At 35.0% G+C, this 14,169-nt stretch overlaps 2 long non-coding RNA genes across 3 annotated transcripts; one reads left to right on the top strand and one right to left on the bottom strand.

Moving 5' to 3' along the window:
• Positions 1-4,169: 4,169 nt before the first annotated feature.
• LOC149587269 (uncharacterized) lies at positions 4,170-7,768 on the bottom strand. Its single transcript, XR_016380344.1, has 4 exons — positions 7,319-7,768; positions 4,682-4,915; positions 4,443-4,620; positions 4,170-4,363 (listed from the first exon to the last, which is right to left on the bottom strand). It is a non-coding gene; the product is annotated as an uncharacterized LOC149587269 (long non-coding RNA).
• A 3,213-nt stretch (positions 7,769-10,981) lies between these two features.
• Positions 10,982-13,854, top strand: LOC149587268 (uncharacterized). 2 transcript variants are annotated; one of them, XR_016380326.1, is made up of 2 exons: positions 10,982-12,503; positions 12,735-13,854. It is a non-coding gene; the product is annotated as an uncharacterized LOC149587268 (long non-coding RNA). The 2 variants fall into 2 exon arrangements; XR_016380325.1 differs by having other exon boundaries at positions 10,982-12,552.
• The last annotated feature ends 315 nt before the right edge of the window (positions 13,855-14,169 follow it).

Here is a 14,169-nt window from a genome sequence, read left to right as displayed (position 1 = left end):
TATGAAAACTACTTTTAGGTATTTATCTACTGTATTTCCAAGTGAGAGGAGGGTAGCAGGGGTAATGTAGGTGTTTCACTCGTGTTTTTGCCGAACGACTATACAGGGGGCAGTGATCGGAGCGGCGCCGAAAACTAATACTTTTAAAAATTAATTAAAATAGTTAAGTTTTTAAAACTACCAATTTATGTATATTTGAAACCGTAATTTTAGGTTCTATCTGATTTAAAAAATGAAAGCTTTTCATTAGTAGTCAAAAGATTGATTCTTTCCCTTTAATTACTGTTAGAACGTTTCTCATTTCTGTTAGAACGTTACTCGTTTCTCTTCAATTGTTTCTCGTTTCTCTTCAAGCGTTTCTCTTTCCTGTTCGAAGGTTTCTAGTTTTCTTCTAACGTTTCGAACCTTTCAAACTTTTTATAATACTGTTCAATCGTTTCGTATGATTTCTTCTTTGGTTTCACGATTTCGACAAAGGTTTCGTGATTTCTTCTTTGATTTCGCGATTTCGCCAACGATTTCAAAATTCCCTCTTTGATTTCGTAATTTTGAGATCTTTCTTATTAGTCAAACTTTTGCTATTTTTGTCTAAAATGTATTTATTATTATTCATTTTTAGTACATATGACCATATGATATGAATTCGGTACAAAAAATTGAGTAATTAAAAGTCACGTTGTTAACTAGAAAGTGATTAAAAGCGGTGCTATCTTACAAATTGAATATGTCTAAAATATATGGAAGGAATCCCCGCGAATCGAGGAGGAAATAACAATCTCCAAACAACAAGCAATCAGGGAAAGCGATGAATCGAACTAGCGTCAAAAATAATTTATAGGGGTATAAGTGACATAAAACGCTGTAAAATGACTAAAATGTAATTGATTAAGTCGCTATGTAACTAATACGGTGGCTGAAAGAATCATTAAACGGCTACATTTAACATGAAAGTTTCGACAAAAGACTAAATACTGGTTTTAGAACACGATAAATGGCAAAACAAGCGATTCGAAATGACAAAAATTAGAATGACAGACGTGCTATTCTACTTAAATGCAGTTGAAAGCGAGGTCAAATGAATAAAAATGAGAGACATATTGATGTTAAGCGACTAAAATCAGCTTAAATTTTAATTAATTGACTAAACTCATAATCAAACGTTCCGTGAAAAGACTAAACAATCATTTTAAGTGCTGTTAAAAGACTAAGTTTCAATTCAAAGTGTTGTGAAGTAGCAAAAAAATTGTAATTAAAAGTTCTGTTTATTTTTCACTAAAACGCGAAAAATAAATGACAGAAACTCAACTGAGAGCCAATTTAAATGATTAGATAAGTGGTTGAAAGTGTGGTTAATTTACTAAAATGCGGATAAACCTGCATTAAAATGAAAATAGCGCCTAAACCGTTAAACAGACTTAACTAATTCACAAACTTTCATTTCTTTCAACTCTACTGCACGTGTAACGTACAGCCGAACTGCGAAGAAAAGGTAATGTAATAATGATGATTTTACGATAATATTTAAAATGTGACTTTTAATTTTCAACAACCATTTGTTTTAATCGTTTTGTCTTCCCTTGTCAAGTTTGCATTTACGTTTAATGAGTAATTTGTAAAATACAAAAATAAATGAAATTGTGAAATAGAAAAATAAATGTGACTGTTCATTTATCAACGTTGATACATTTTACTCCAATTTGGCAGATACATTTTGATAAATTCTAGTTTTGCTAACATTCGTTTCTAATTAGTAAGCCATATAGTTTAAGAAATGGCACCAAAACTTAGGAAGGGGACTTATTCTGATGATGAAATGGAATGTCTTGTCTCCCAACTTGAGGCAGTGCCCTCCCTGCTGAATAATCAGTACGGGAAATCTCAGGAGGAGAGGCGAAAAATGAGGCAAACGATTGCTGATCGTTTGAACCACATCAGTGGGCAAGAGCGCACTGGTGAGGAAGTTAGAAAGAAGTGGGCGGCTCTAAAGAGTGCACTTAAAAATAAAGTGGCTACAAGAGCCATGGAAACAAAAAGACTGGTGGAGGAATTAATTGTGCTAGCGAACTGACACCGATTGAGTCTCGTTTAGCCGCATTGATTCCAAGGGCCTCCATTTTTGGGATAGCCGGAGGGTACGAACTTTCCAATGTGCCCTTTAGTGCATCTCTTCCAGGACCTTCATCAGCGCCACAATTTCCTGAAACGTAAGTGACTTTCTGTAATCCAACAATATATGGTAAGGATAGTAAACACATTGCGCCGGTCCATATTTGGTACAAGTGTACATTAAGATACTTCTTGAACTTGATAAGGTTGGAAATGATCGTGAGTTAAAATGGTTTCACTAACCCATAAATGAGATCATTTACATTTCGAAAAACCTCTTTCAGAATTGTCCACATCCTATTGTTATTGTTTGTACAAACAGTCCCATCCAATGACAGGTGTCACCTAACTTGTTATGTACGTATTTTTATCTCTGTTTAACAAACTATTCCAATTAATTTCCCTATTTCAAGAGCATCATAAGTAATCAGTGTGAAGTGGTCTTTTCCGCGGTTATTCGTACAATTTCCCTATTAGATATTGTTGTTAATGGTACCTATTGCGTAATTGTATCTATTTGTAAATCAAGGCCCTAAAGTGTAATGCTTGCGACATAAGTATTTCAAGCCCGACATTCCGGTGCATTTTACCTAAATGACTAGAGCCTAAACTGCAAGAATTGCTCTGTCCATGAACATTGGCTTCACAATATTAGTGTACTCCTTCTTGGCAGTAATAGCTATTGCATCTTTAAAGTTAATTGTCCGCTCTAAAAGATGGATTTACATCAAAATTCGGCCTGAAATCATATAATTTGTTTTACCCGTTTACTACAAGGCCAACTGGCTCTCAGACGTAAAAGCAAGCACCTTGAGGAATTATGCAATGTTGTTTGTGACCTAACCCTTCTTCGGAGGGTTCCAGGACATTTGTAGAATGTTACTTGTTGGTCTAGTAACTACAAACAGAGTTATTTTTAAATTTACAGCGAAACGTCTTGCGGCTCTTCCTCAGAACCTGTACCTTGCGAAGTCGTGTAAGTAACCTACACATACTGTAGCAAATGGCCCAGTTGTGAAATACTTACCTTACCTACATTCACTGATAGTTTCATAAACAATCCTGAAAATGCCAATATTTGTGACTTCGTCTCCCATTGTAATACACTTTACTATTAGTTTCTTGTCATATAAACATAATATTCATATGCTTTCAAAGGTTTCCCAGTAGAAATGCAACTCTGCGACCGGGTAGTTTACCTGTACTTGCCAAATGTCCAGTTGAATGCAATATGTTGCTTATTTTCAATTGACGCTTTACGAACATTAAGGCCATAGGCTTCGTGTGGATATCCCTTCATAGGCAAAAGCTTTGATCCTTATTATACAATACAATACAACATTATCAAATAGACACATTAAAACCGGTTTTAAGTAATCTCAAAAGGTCTAAATGTAACATTGTTATGGCAATTGTTGAGATAATTCATGACCAAATGACATTTTTGTTTCGAACAATGTATTAGACATTTCAAAAAGGCTCAAACCAGCTACTTTTTGTATAGTGTTTGTATATACAAATTCTTTCCTACATGTCCTATAACACGTTTCAATATTTGGCTGCTATTTGGCTCCCTCTCATGTTTCAATTACCACGTCAATGTTTAACTCCTACACATATTACGTTACTAACACGATTCAATACATAAAAATATGACCAAGTTCTTTGTTTTTCCGTTAAATAGTCGCCACGACGTCTTGGATGTCAGTTGCGCCGAGGGATTTGGAAGCGTGAATGATTCCAGTATGTCTGAAAGCTTTCCGTCTATATTAATATCATGAAAATTTGTTTCCAGAGACGAAAGAAATACTGATTTTCAGGATCTAAAATCTCGAGATTTCAGATGCTGAAAATCAGTATTTCTTCGTCCTTTGTCAGCACGCACAAAGCTACGTCACATAGAGACCTAGGTATGTGCGTGGTGACAACCTAAGCTGGAACAGAGTATGTACGGATTAAGCTGCTGTTTAGCGTGAAAACAAAGTTCCTCTCGCTCATTCTTCTTGCGAATTTAATTTCTTTTAACAAGCGCTTAAATTAATATTGTTATTACCTTTCAAGATCAATCCGACTCTCTTTCGCAAGATGTATCAACCTTTTTTACCAGCTTTGGTAAGATGACATACTACACAGATGGTGAATAATATTAATTAATTCCTTATTATCCAAGATCCCGAGGCAAGTTGCTCAACAACTGTTAGCGCAACCACCAGTGATGGCCAACCGCCACTGTCTGATACCAATTGTAAGTCGTATACTATACAATACGGATGTCTATCAGTGTTCTATGAATTGGGTAATTTACTCCCGTGGCTAGGCGTTTATCATAACGTTACCTGTTAATAGTTATTTCCTCATATGTTTGGTACCGTCTGCTGTGGTATCAAACATAATCCTCGACACAGTTATTTGACCTTGTTTTGTTCTTAAACATTGAACCTCACAAGATGACATTAACTTTTGTCGCAACATTCGTTGTAATCTTGCGACAATTTACTTGTAAAAGACATTGCTCTGCAAATGAAATTGTTTCATTAACACAACAGCGGATAAATGACGTACATCGTACACTTACAGTGTGTTCGTCCGCTGCTTAGTATTTGGTATCATAACTGAACACAGTTCTTTTACAGCTGAATTGCCTAACAGGAACAGTCGGAAGAGACCTTTAACCTTCAAAGAAGAGCTTCTTATATCTGCCAATGAAGCTAATGCGCGTGACGAACACCTTCACTCCGTAATGGGAGTTCTGGCAGAAAATGAACGGGTGAGGTTGGAACAAGAAGGGGCCAGGCTGGAATACAAGAAACTTAAGATGGAAAGAAAAGCCGAAAATGAGAAGCAGAAAAATGAAACAGAAAGGGTGAAGGCTGAGGCAGCTAAAATTCAAGCCGAGGCTGCTAAGCTTCAGGCTGAGGCTGCAATGGTCCAGGCTGAAGCATTGAAAACCTTAGTTGCACGCATGTTTCCGTGAAGTCCTCTTTTTGTTTTGTTCTTTTTTTTATTTATTGCATGCAAAACTTGATATGCTAATTGTTTTCTATAATTTATTTCGCGCTTAATTTAAGACGCACCTTTTTCTATTTTGTTTCTTATTTTCATTGTACCTTTAAATTGCTTATTTTCATTGCATATTTTCATTACTGTATTGCTTATTTTCATTGTATATTTTCATTACTGTATTGCTTATTTTCATTGTATATTTTCATTACTGTATTGCTTATTTTCATTGTATATTTTCATTACAGTATTGCTTATTTTCATTGTATATTTTCATTACTGTATTGCTTATTTTCATTGTATATTTTCATTACTGTATTGCTTATTTTCATTGTATATTTTCATTACTGTATTGCTTAATTTCATGTATATTTATTTGTATTATTTATTTCGCGCTTAATTTGGCATGCGCTTTTCTCAATCATCATTTGTTTCATTTCATTTATTATTTATAACACGCAAAATTTGGCGTGCGCTTTTATCTTAATTTAATGTTTTACATGCTTAGTATGGCATGCGCTTTTATTGTAATTTAATTTAATGTAATGTTTTCTGGCATGCGCTGTTATTGAAATTTAATTTAATTTAATGTTTTACATGCTTAGTGTGGCATGCGCTTTTATTGTAATTTCATTTAATGTAACGTTTTCTGGCATGCGCTGTTATTGAAATTTAATTTAATTTAATGTTTTACATGCTTAGTGTGGCATACACTTTTATTGTATTTTCATTTAATTTAATGTTTTACATGCTTAGTCTGGCATGCGCTTTTATTGTAATTTAATGTTTTACATGCTTAGTGTGGCATGCGCTTTTATTGTATTTTCATTTAATTTAATGTTTTACATGCTTAGTCAGGCATGCGCTTTTATTGTAATTTCATTTAATTTAATGTTTTACATGCTTAGTCTGGCATGCGCTTTTATTGTAATTTAATGTTTTACATGCTTAGTGTGGCATGCGCTTTTATTGTATTTTCATTTAATTTAATGTTTTACATGCTTAGTCAGGCATGCGCTTTTATTGTAATTTAATTTAATGTAATGTTTTCTGGCATTGTATATTTTCATTACTGTATTGCTTAATTTCATGTATATTTATTTGTATTATTTATTTCGCGCATAATTTGGCATGCGCTTTTCTCAATCATCATTTGTTTCATTTCATTTATTATTTATAACACGCAAAATTTGCCGTGCGCTTTTATCTTAATTTAATGTTTTACATGCTTAGTATGGCATGCGCTTTTATTGTAATTTAATTTAATGTAATGTTTTCTGGCATGCGCTGTTATTGAAATTTAATTTAATTTAATGTTTTACATGCTTAGTGTGGCATGCGCTTTTATTGTAATTTCATTTAATGTATTGTTTTCTGGCATGCGCTGTTATTGAAATTTAATTTAATTTAATGTTTTACATGCTTAGTGTGGCATGCGCTTTTATTGTAATTTAATTTAATGTAATGTTTTCTGGCATGCGCTGTTATTGAAATTTAATTTAATTTAATGTTTTACATGCTTAGTGTGGCATGCACTTTTATTGTATTTTCATTTAATTTAATGTTTTACATTCTTAGTCAGGCATGCGCTTTTATTGTAATTTAATTTAATGTAATGTTTTCTGGCATGCGCTTTTATTGTAATTTAATGTTTTACATGCTTAGTCAGGCATGCGCTTTTATTGTAATTTCATTTAAGTTAATGTTTACATGCGCTTTTATTGTAATTTCATTTAATTTAAGGTTTTACATGCTTAGTCAGGCATGCGCTTTTATTGTAATTTCATTTAATTTAATGTTTTACATGCTTAGTCTGGCATCCGCTTTTATTGTAATTTCATTTAATTTAATGTTTTACATGCTTAGTCTGGCATGCGCTTTTATTGTAATTTCATTTAATTTAATGTTTTACATGCTTAGTCTGGCATGCGCTTTTATTGTAATTTAATGTTTTACATGCTTAGTGTGGCATGCGCTTTTATTGTAATTTAATGTTTTTATTAAGCATGCTTATGCTATATTTAAAAACGATTACTGTCATTATTTTCTATTGCATGTTCTTGATTTCATGGTGTGCCTCGCACCTTTATAGTCTGTAGGAGGTTCATGCTTGTCACGTTTCTTGCAATGCGTAATCGTTAATAAATATCTTTTCACCATTGCAAATTCAGCCTGGTCCTAAATATATGGAGCGAGAATAATAAGCACTCACTTTCTTCACAGGTTCAGTTTACATCACTTCGACCATCGTCCAATCACATAGGTTCATCGAAGATACGCTTAACGTCATCAGCAAAGAGCTACACTCATTTAACAGATATCTATATTATTTGGTCGTAAATGTTAAATGTCCATTAATTAATACATTTCCTTTTCAGCGTTACCAGGCTCTACAGCGAAAGCTTGAGCGATATGGGAAGCATCTCTGGTTGTAATGACACATTTTTGGCGCCATCAAGGGCTTGATCTGAACCCTAGTCAGGAGAGTGGAACCATAGACGTATGGATAGAGTGATAGGCTGGACCAATGCCTGAGAATTTGACGTGACGATTCGCATTGTGTTTTATTTGGATGATGACGTCATATTAGTTAAAGAGACGCATAAGACGCCTTTCGGTTACATTCGCCTCAACATATAGTCTCAAACTTCAAATGGGTAAGATGTATTGTTCACTCGGCTCAAACCGGGATGGAAACTAAGCTGCTGCGAGTGATAAGTTTACCATTTCTGTGAGATGAATCATCCATTGTAATGTGATATTCTACAAAATATGATCATCATTATTTCTTCAATTCATAATTGAAACAGACCTACTAATAATGTGGTTACGATATTGAAGACAGAGGCATTGTGTTGACGCGTTCTTCAACTATGTCCTCACGAAGGGTAGTAATTAAGTGTATTACCACAATTAGCTGTAACGTCTGCTGTGATTAGCCATAATCGCTGTAGGGAAACAGACAATTTCTTTGGCAAACCTGTACAGTGAGAGTTGGTATGGCGATGGTTTCAATGCTGTAGAGGCTACCATTGAACGTGATATGGACATTGCTAGAAGTTAAGTCGTCTCTGAGGTAAGTGGTGTTGGGTTCATGTAGTGATTCAACATAGAACACTGAGGGCTCGTAGTGTAAAGTGTCAAATGAGAATAGACAGACCTTCACTGTACAATAGTTCCCGTTGATGAGGTTTATTGGCTTGCCACTGTCATCACTACTAAGACGGTAGGTTGCTTGAGTTTGTTGCAAGCGTTGTAGATTTCTCAGTCATTGTGTAGAGAGAGTTCTAGTAAGTTGTCTTGTCAAAGCTGAACGTTCTATATATACATATATATACTAGCTGTTACCCACGGCGTCACTCGCGTGTAATAAGAATTTCCATCAAAATGATACAAAGAATGGGTAGATTTTACTGATGACTAATATTTTTGTAGCACCCTAGGAGCGAAGGCACTCGGCACAGTCCGTCAGCCCGTCGGGATATTTTTTATTACTTTTCACGCGGACATTATTCCATAAAGAAGGGTTTTTAAGTTTTTGGCCGCCATTTAAAAAGATGGCAACAAATCGAACCCGAAAAACCATTCAGCCCGTCTATAGGTTGCCATAGTACTAAATATTTGTGAAATCGGTTGAAACGCGCGGACTTTGTTGCATAGAGAAGAGCTTTTACATTTATCTGCGCCATTTTTTAAGATGGCGGCGGATTGGAAAAATCTTTCTTAGTACGCGCCTACTACTTATTAAGAGTAACGTTCCAGCAAAGTTTCAGCCTTTTCGGGCAAGCGGTTTGGGCTGGGCGTTGATTATCAGTCAGTCTGTCAGTCAGTCAGGACTTTGATTTATATAGATATAGATAATATTTGGGAAAGGCCAAAGTGTGGTTTCCAGTGTAGTACATCATGATCATTAACAAACTTAGCCGAGATGTGTTTGTGATGCATAAAAAGTGGTCTCGCCGGATCGGCACGTCCGTCTACAATGAACCATTATTATGGCTGTTGAACAGTTGACGCAAACGAGTTCTTTGAATGTTCTCTAAATCATTATCTTCAACCAAGAATGGTTCTGCTGCACTGTGAGCCACGTCTCATTATCTAATTAGTGACGCGCGATACGGAAATAATGAGACTCCAAAGTTCTCAACTAATGACCCCGAATATGATTAGTTGTGAGATCAAATCGTTTAGTGTAGCTTTCAACTGAGCACACTATACAACCTTCCACGAAGAATGGGTCTGTGTGACCGACACAAAATATTTCGGTTTAAAGCGTCGTGAAATGTCAAGGTCAAATTGTTAAGGGTTATTGAACTTATTGTAGACACATTTCGTTGCGTAGTACAAGCTTTATCTACCGACACAGCTAACTGACAGCGTCCTATACTAACTATTACTGTTAACCGCAGCACGTTTTGATGGAAAGGCGAAACGGGGTGAGACCACGAAGGAGAACTCCTTTAACAAGTGTATGGGGAGAGAACTTGCAAAATCTACGCAGCAGTAGACCGGTTCCACAGTTCATGATCAAAATGTCCCACTTGGTGTGAGGCGAAAGTGATAACTGCAACGCTGTGCTTCCACCCAACGTCAGCGTTTACAGCGCTATCAATGTTTGACGAATTGTTCGTCCAGCTTGAAGCAGCTCATTGTGGTCATGGGCTTGTTCTGCTTCAAGCTCGTCATCGGTGTCATTGGTATTTGGTTGCGGATTTAATGCAACTGGTGCAGCTAAAAACAAAAACCTTATATTAAAACTGGTTCTAATCAAATGGAGTCAAGAAAGCTGTTGTAACTAATTTAGATTAGTACACACCCTTTACTGACCATGGGGTTAACAGTTAGATTACAGGATGCGTAATCTGAGAGAAAAATGGCACGCTTAATGTATCAAAGCTCAGGTCGGATAGGACGCCAAAAAGGGGGAGGAATCGCCAGACTCAACACTAAGGGCTACAGATGAAGCAATTACCATTGAATCCTACTCTTTCTTCCCCATTTTTGGCGACCCATCCAACCTGAGCTGTGACACATTAACCGTGCCGGTTTCTCTCAGATTACGCATACTTCCCCCATCATCCTAATCATAATGATGTACAGTCCCCGACAAAAGTTTCTGGACATTTTCATTTGGCTGCCATTTTGTTCCTATTTGAGCTAGAGTAACAAAATAGGACTTTCTAGATAGGTTGCCTTCTCAAGATTATTTTAAAATTACAAATGACACTGTGGCGCTAATAGGGCGTTAGCCATAGCGGAAATAGTAAAGCCCCCCGATAATGACGTTACGAAATAATGCTTCAAATGGATCAATAATTCTATCGTTGCACGCGTCTTGTCACGTAGAATCCGAAACTGTTTTCAAATTGTAAATCGGTTCAGAAAATCAAAAGTTATGACAAAAAACGTGACGTTCAAAACAATAGCAAATAAGCCTAACGATTATTTATTTCTTCTATATCAACTTAGCTCAGTAGTAAAACATTACGATCAGAAAAACAGGATGTTCAAGCCATAGCCTAGTTTTACTCTGAAATTATAGAAATGAGGTTTTAAGAATTACGTTCAGTAATGTGGCGATTTATTAGTTAATTGCCAGTAGGGTTTCGACTTTAAGAGGACAATAGGGTTCCAACTTAGAAATAACGGTTTTGGATGGCTCTTTGGAAAGTAGAAATTTTGGATTTGTGCGCAGGGTAGTGTTAAGTCTGTGAATTTGGAATAATAAGCAAGTTGTGATTGCTAAAGTGGAAGGATTTTCGACATTAAAAATTTTGCAAATATTCTATAATGCGCGAAGTTTGCGTTTTGGGTTGAATTCTTCTGTGGCTTTTCTGTAGTAAATGTTTTAAGCTCTTAAAGAATTAATCAAAACGCGTCTTGGATTTAACCAAGACCTACAAAGTATCGATAAGAACAAGGTTAATCACTTGACTGAATGCGCAGATATTGAAACTTTTTTTTTAATTAAAACTTACATGCTTAAGAAAGTATGTTCCATCACCCTATTCCATTGAATAAACTTACTTTACTGGTAGTAAATTTTTTCCCTCTCAATAATTTGAAAAATTTACTTATCTCGGGTTTTCGAGCACAATTCCATTCCCCGAAAACATTTTATAACTACATTTATTATCACTTTTAAGAGAGTACGTGTATGACATTGTGTCGTTAATAGGTTGCTAACATATCCCCGTTTATGCCCTGAACGCTCCATAGTGAAACCTTTTGTTAATTTTAGTGCAAATTTCAACAATGGCAGCACATTCAACATGGACGTTATGATTTTTACTCTTGGTTAAACTGACTTATGTTAATAGACCACTTCGACATGGGAAGACACGGGGGTAAAACTTTGCCTTCCATCTCGCTCGAGTGAGTCGAGTCGATGGAAAGATCATAAATAGAGCAGAGACGGCGAGGGGTCAAACCCCCCCCCTCCCATATGTCCCGATACTAAGGATTGACATCTCTTTTTTACGTAAAAAGGGTCTATAGCAACGGTACGACAGACAATGTTCAAACGGTTCTGCCATGGCGTTTCTATGGTTCGCAAGCAGTAGGGGCGTGCATGATATTCGTAATTTTTTGATTTTCTTTGTTGTAATTGTTAACTTAAGCGTGGTCGTAGCCTGAAATTTATGACTTGGTTATTTTGAAAAATAGCCTGCGTTCACCAAGTCGCGTGATCTACGACGCTGTGGCTCGACTCTGCTACTTAGTCTGTATATCTTCAGGAACAAGGATAATGCATTAACGGTTTTTAAAGGAATATGGGATTTTTAAACTTGTCGCTGCGAATCTTCCTATAGTAAATGTTGTATTTCTAGTAGCCCCAGAGACTTCTGGTAGCACTCTTTATGCATTTGGTAGAACAGTTTTATAGAAATTGAAATGGTAGAAGATATTTATAAAATAAGATTTGTTCGAATATTTAAACTTCAATTTGGTCGAATTATTTCGTAGTTGTCCTATTTCAAGGCGAGGAATGCTCTCAAAAACAATTACTATTTGCTGACGAATACCTTAAAAAGTGATTCACACAGAATTCTCGAGCAGCTTAACGCGTAATTGAGTGGGCTATTGCCTTGGTGACGAGGCCAGCGAAAGACAAGGCATGAGAATGGCACAAGGCGTACTTCTATCAAGGGGGTATACAACTATACATCCTCCTTGTTCGTATCGGGCGCAGCAGAAGCTAAAGCAGACTACCCCCTAATCGTTTTTTCATTGTTACGTGTAGTTACTAGTTATGAGGTATTTTTCCACACGAAAACTCTTAAAAGTGATAATAAATGTAGTTATAAAATGTTTTCGGGGAATGGAATTGTGCTCGAAAACCCGAGATAAGTAAATTTTTCAAATTATTGAGAGGGAAAAAATTTACTACCAGTAAAGTAAGTTTATTCAATGGAATAGGGTGATGGAACATACTTTCTTAAGCATGTAAGTTTTAATTAAAAAAAAAAGTTTCAATATCTGCGCATTCAGTCAAGTGATTAACCTTGTTCTTATCGATACTTTGTAGGTCTTGGTTAAATCCAAGACGCGTTTTGATTAATATCTGTTACTTCGGTCTTAATTTTTATTAATTTTGCGTACATGCGGTGGTGATTAATTTATTTCAGTGCTCATTCCCGCTAGCTGCAGAAAAGGAAATAGTTTGTCATTCAATAGACTGAGAGTTATTAGCTAAGGGGACGTCACATCAATATTTTTAGTCTTAATTTAAGCTGATGAAATTCGTAGATATACGAGGGTGTGATGTCATGACAAAGATTTTAGTTCGACTATTTCTGATGAACCCAGACCAGAATATACCAGTTGCTTTCACGTTAATTTTGAACCCCATTTCCATTGTCATTGTGTCAACAAGATCTTATTCAGAACGGATATTTCTCTTAACCTTTACACGAGATTCAACATATAGATTACCATCTTTTGTGATTAACTTTAACCTAATTTAAGAAACTAAAATAGTAATTTTTTTTTGTTAAAAGTGGCATTAAATAAGACAACTAGCAATAATTTGGCAATATTTCAGGGGAAAAGAAATACAATTTTGTAGTGTTTTGGAAAAGCTGGCAATATCATAATAATTATAATATAATATAAATATAACGCGTCTTAAAAAGATTTTCTCTTCCGTATAGTGTGGTAGTTTGGCATATTTTATTTTTCGCTCTGTCCTTAAGTACAATTTTAATTGGATTTAGCCATTGGGATAGATGATAAATGATTAGCCAGCGTACTACAGGAGTCTGGCAATGGAACTGTGCTTAGATTTATCATTGAATATAGGAAATAATAGGATCAACAAATTATTTAGTAGTATTTATGAAACTAATGGTAACTATTTTACCTTTGATAAATAAAGTGAAATGAGAGTTACAGTAGTTTATTGATGACAAAAGTTAGGGTTAATAGTATTATTTATTTTATATAATAGTTAAAATATAAATTGTAATTTTTTAAAGTTATGGCTGTTCAGTAATTACTTAAAAGTCATTAAAACAATAAATTGCTTTAAGAATATTTTTGTTAAACTTTTTTTTCAAAGTTAAAACACGTATGATTATTATTTTATTGGCATGTGCTAAAGATTTATTTTAAAAACACATTTGGTTTGATAATTGCTACATTTATTTATAGGACGCAATTTGGAATTGAATTTCCCTGGTTGTTATTTGTATTCATTATAATTATTTTCCAGTAAATAAAAATTTTATTTTTCACGTTTAAAGCTAATAGTTGCGTATTTTTTAAAGGGTTTCATTCGTAACTTTATAAGGAAAATTATTTTGGACACCAGAAAGGCTTTTGAGAATAATTAGTGATAGCGTCCTAACTGTCAAAAAATAGACCTTAACAGGGAAAAGCTAGGAATAACTATAATTAATTTTAACTGAATCTAAAATGTAAGTTTCACTATGAATACATGAGAGGGATTAAAAAAATGTTCAAAGAGAGTCATACGTGAAGGTTGGATTTAAAAAGTGTGAAAAGTTCAACATTAACGTTAGAGCACCAATAATCATTTTGTTAATCTCTCAAGTGAATAAT

Source organism: Phalangium opilio, unplaced genomic scaffold, assembly GCF_054372755.1.
Source record: "Phalangium opilio isolate 3A_F unplaced genomic scaffold, DU_Popi_V2 ptg001170l_1, whole genome shotgun sequence".
Classification (NCBI taxonomy): domain Eukaryota; kingdom Metazoa; phylum Arthropoda; class Arachnida; order Opiliones; family Phalangiidae; genus Phalangium; species Phalangium opilio.
This window is presented reverse-complemented; position numbering and strand designations above follow the sequence as displayed.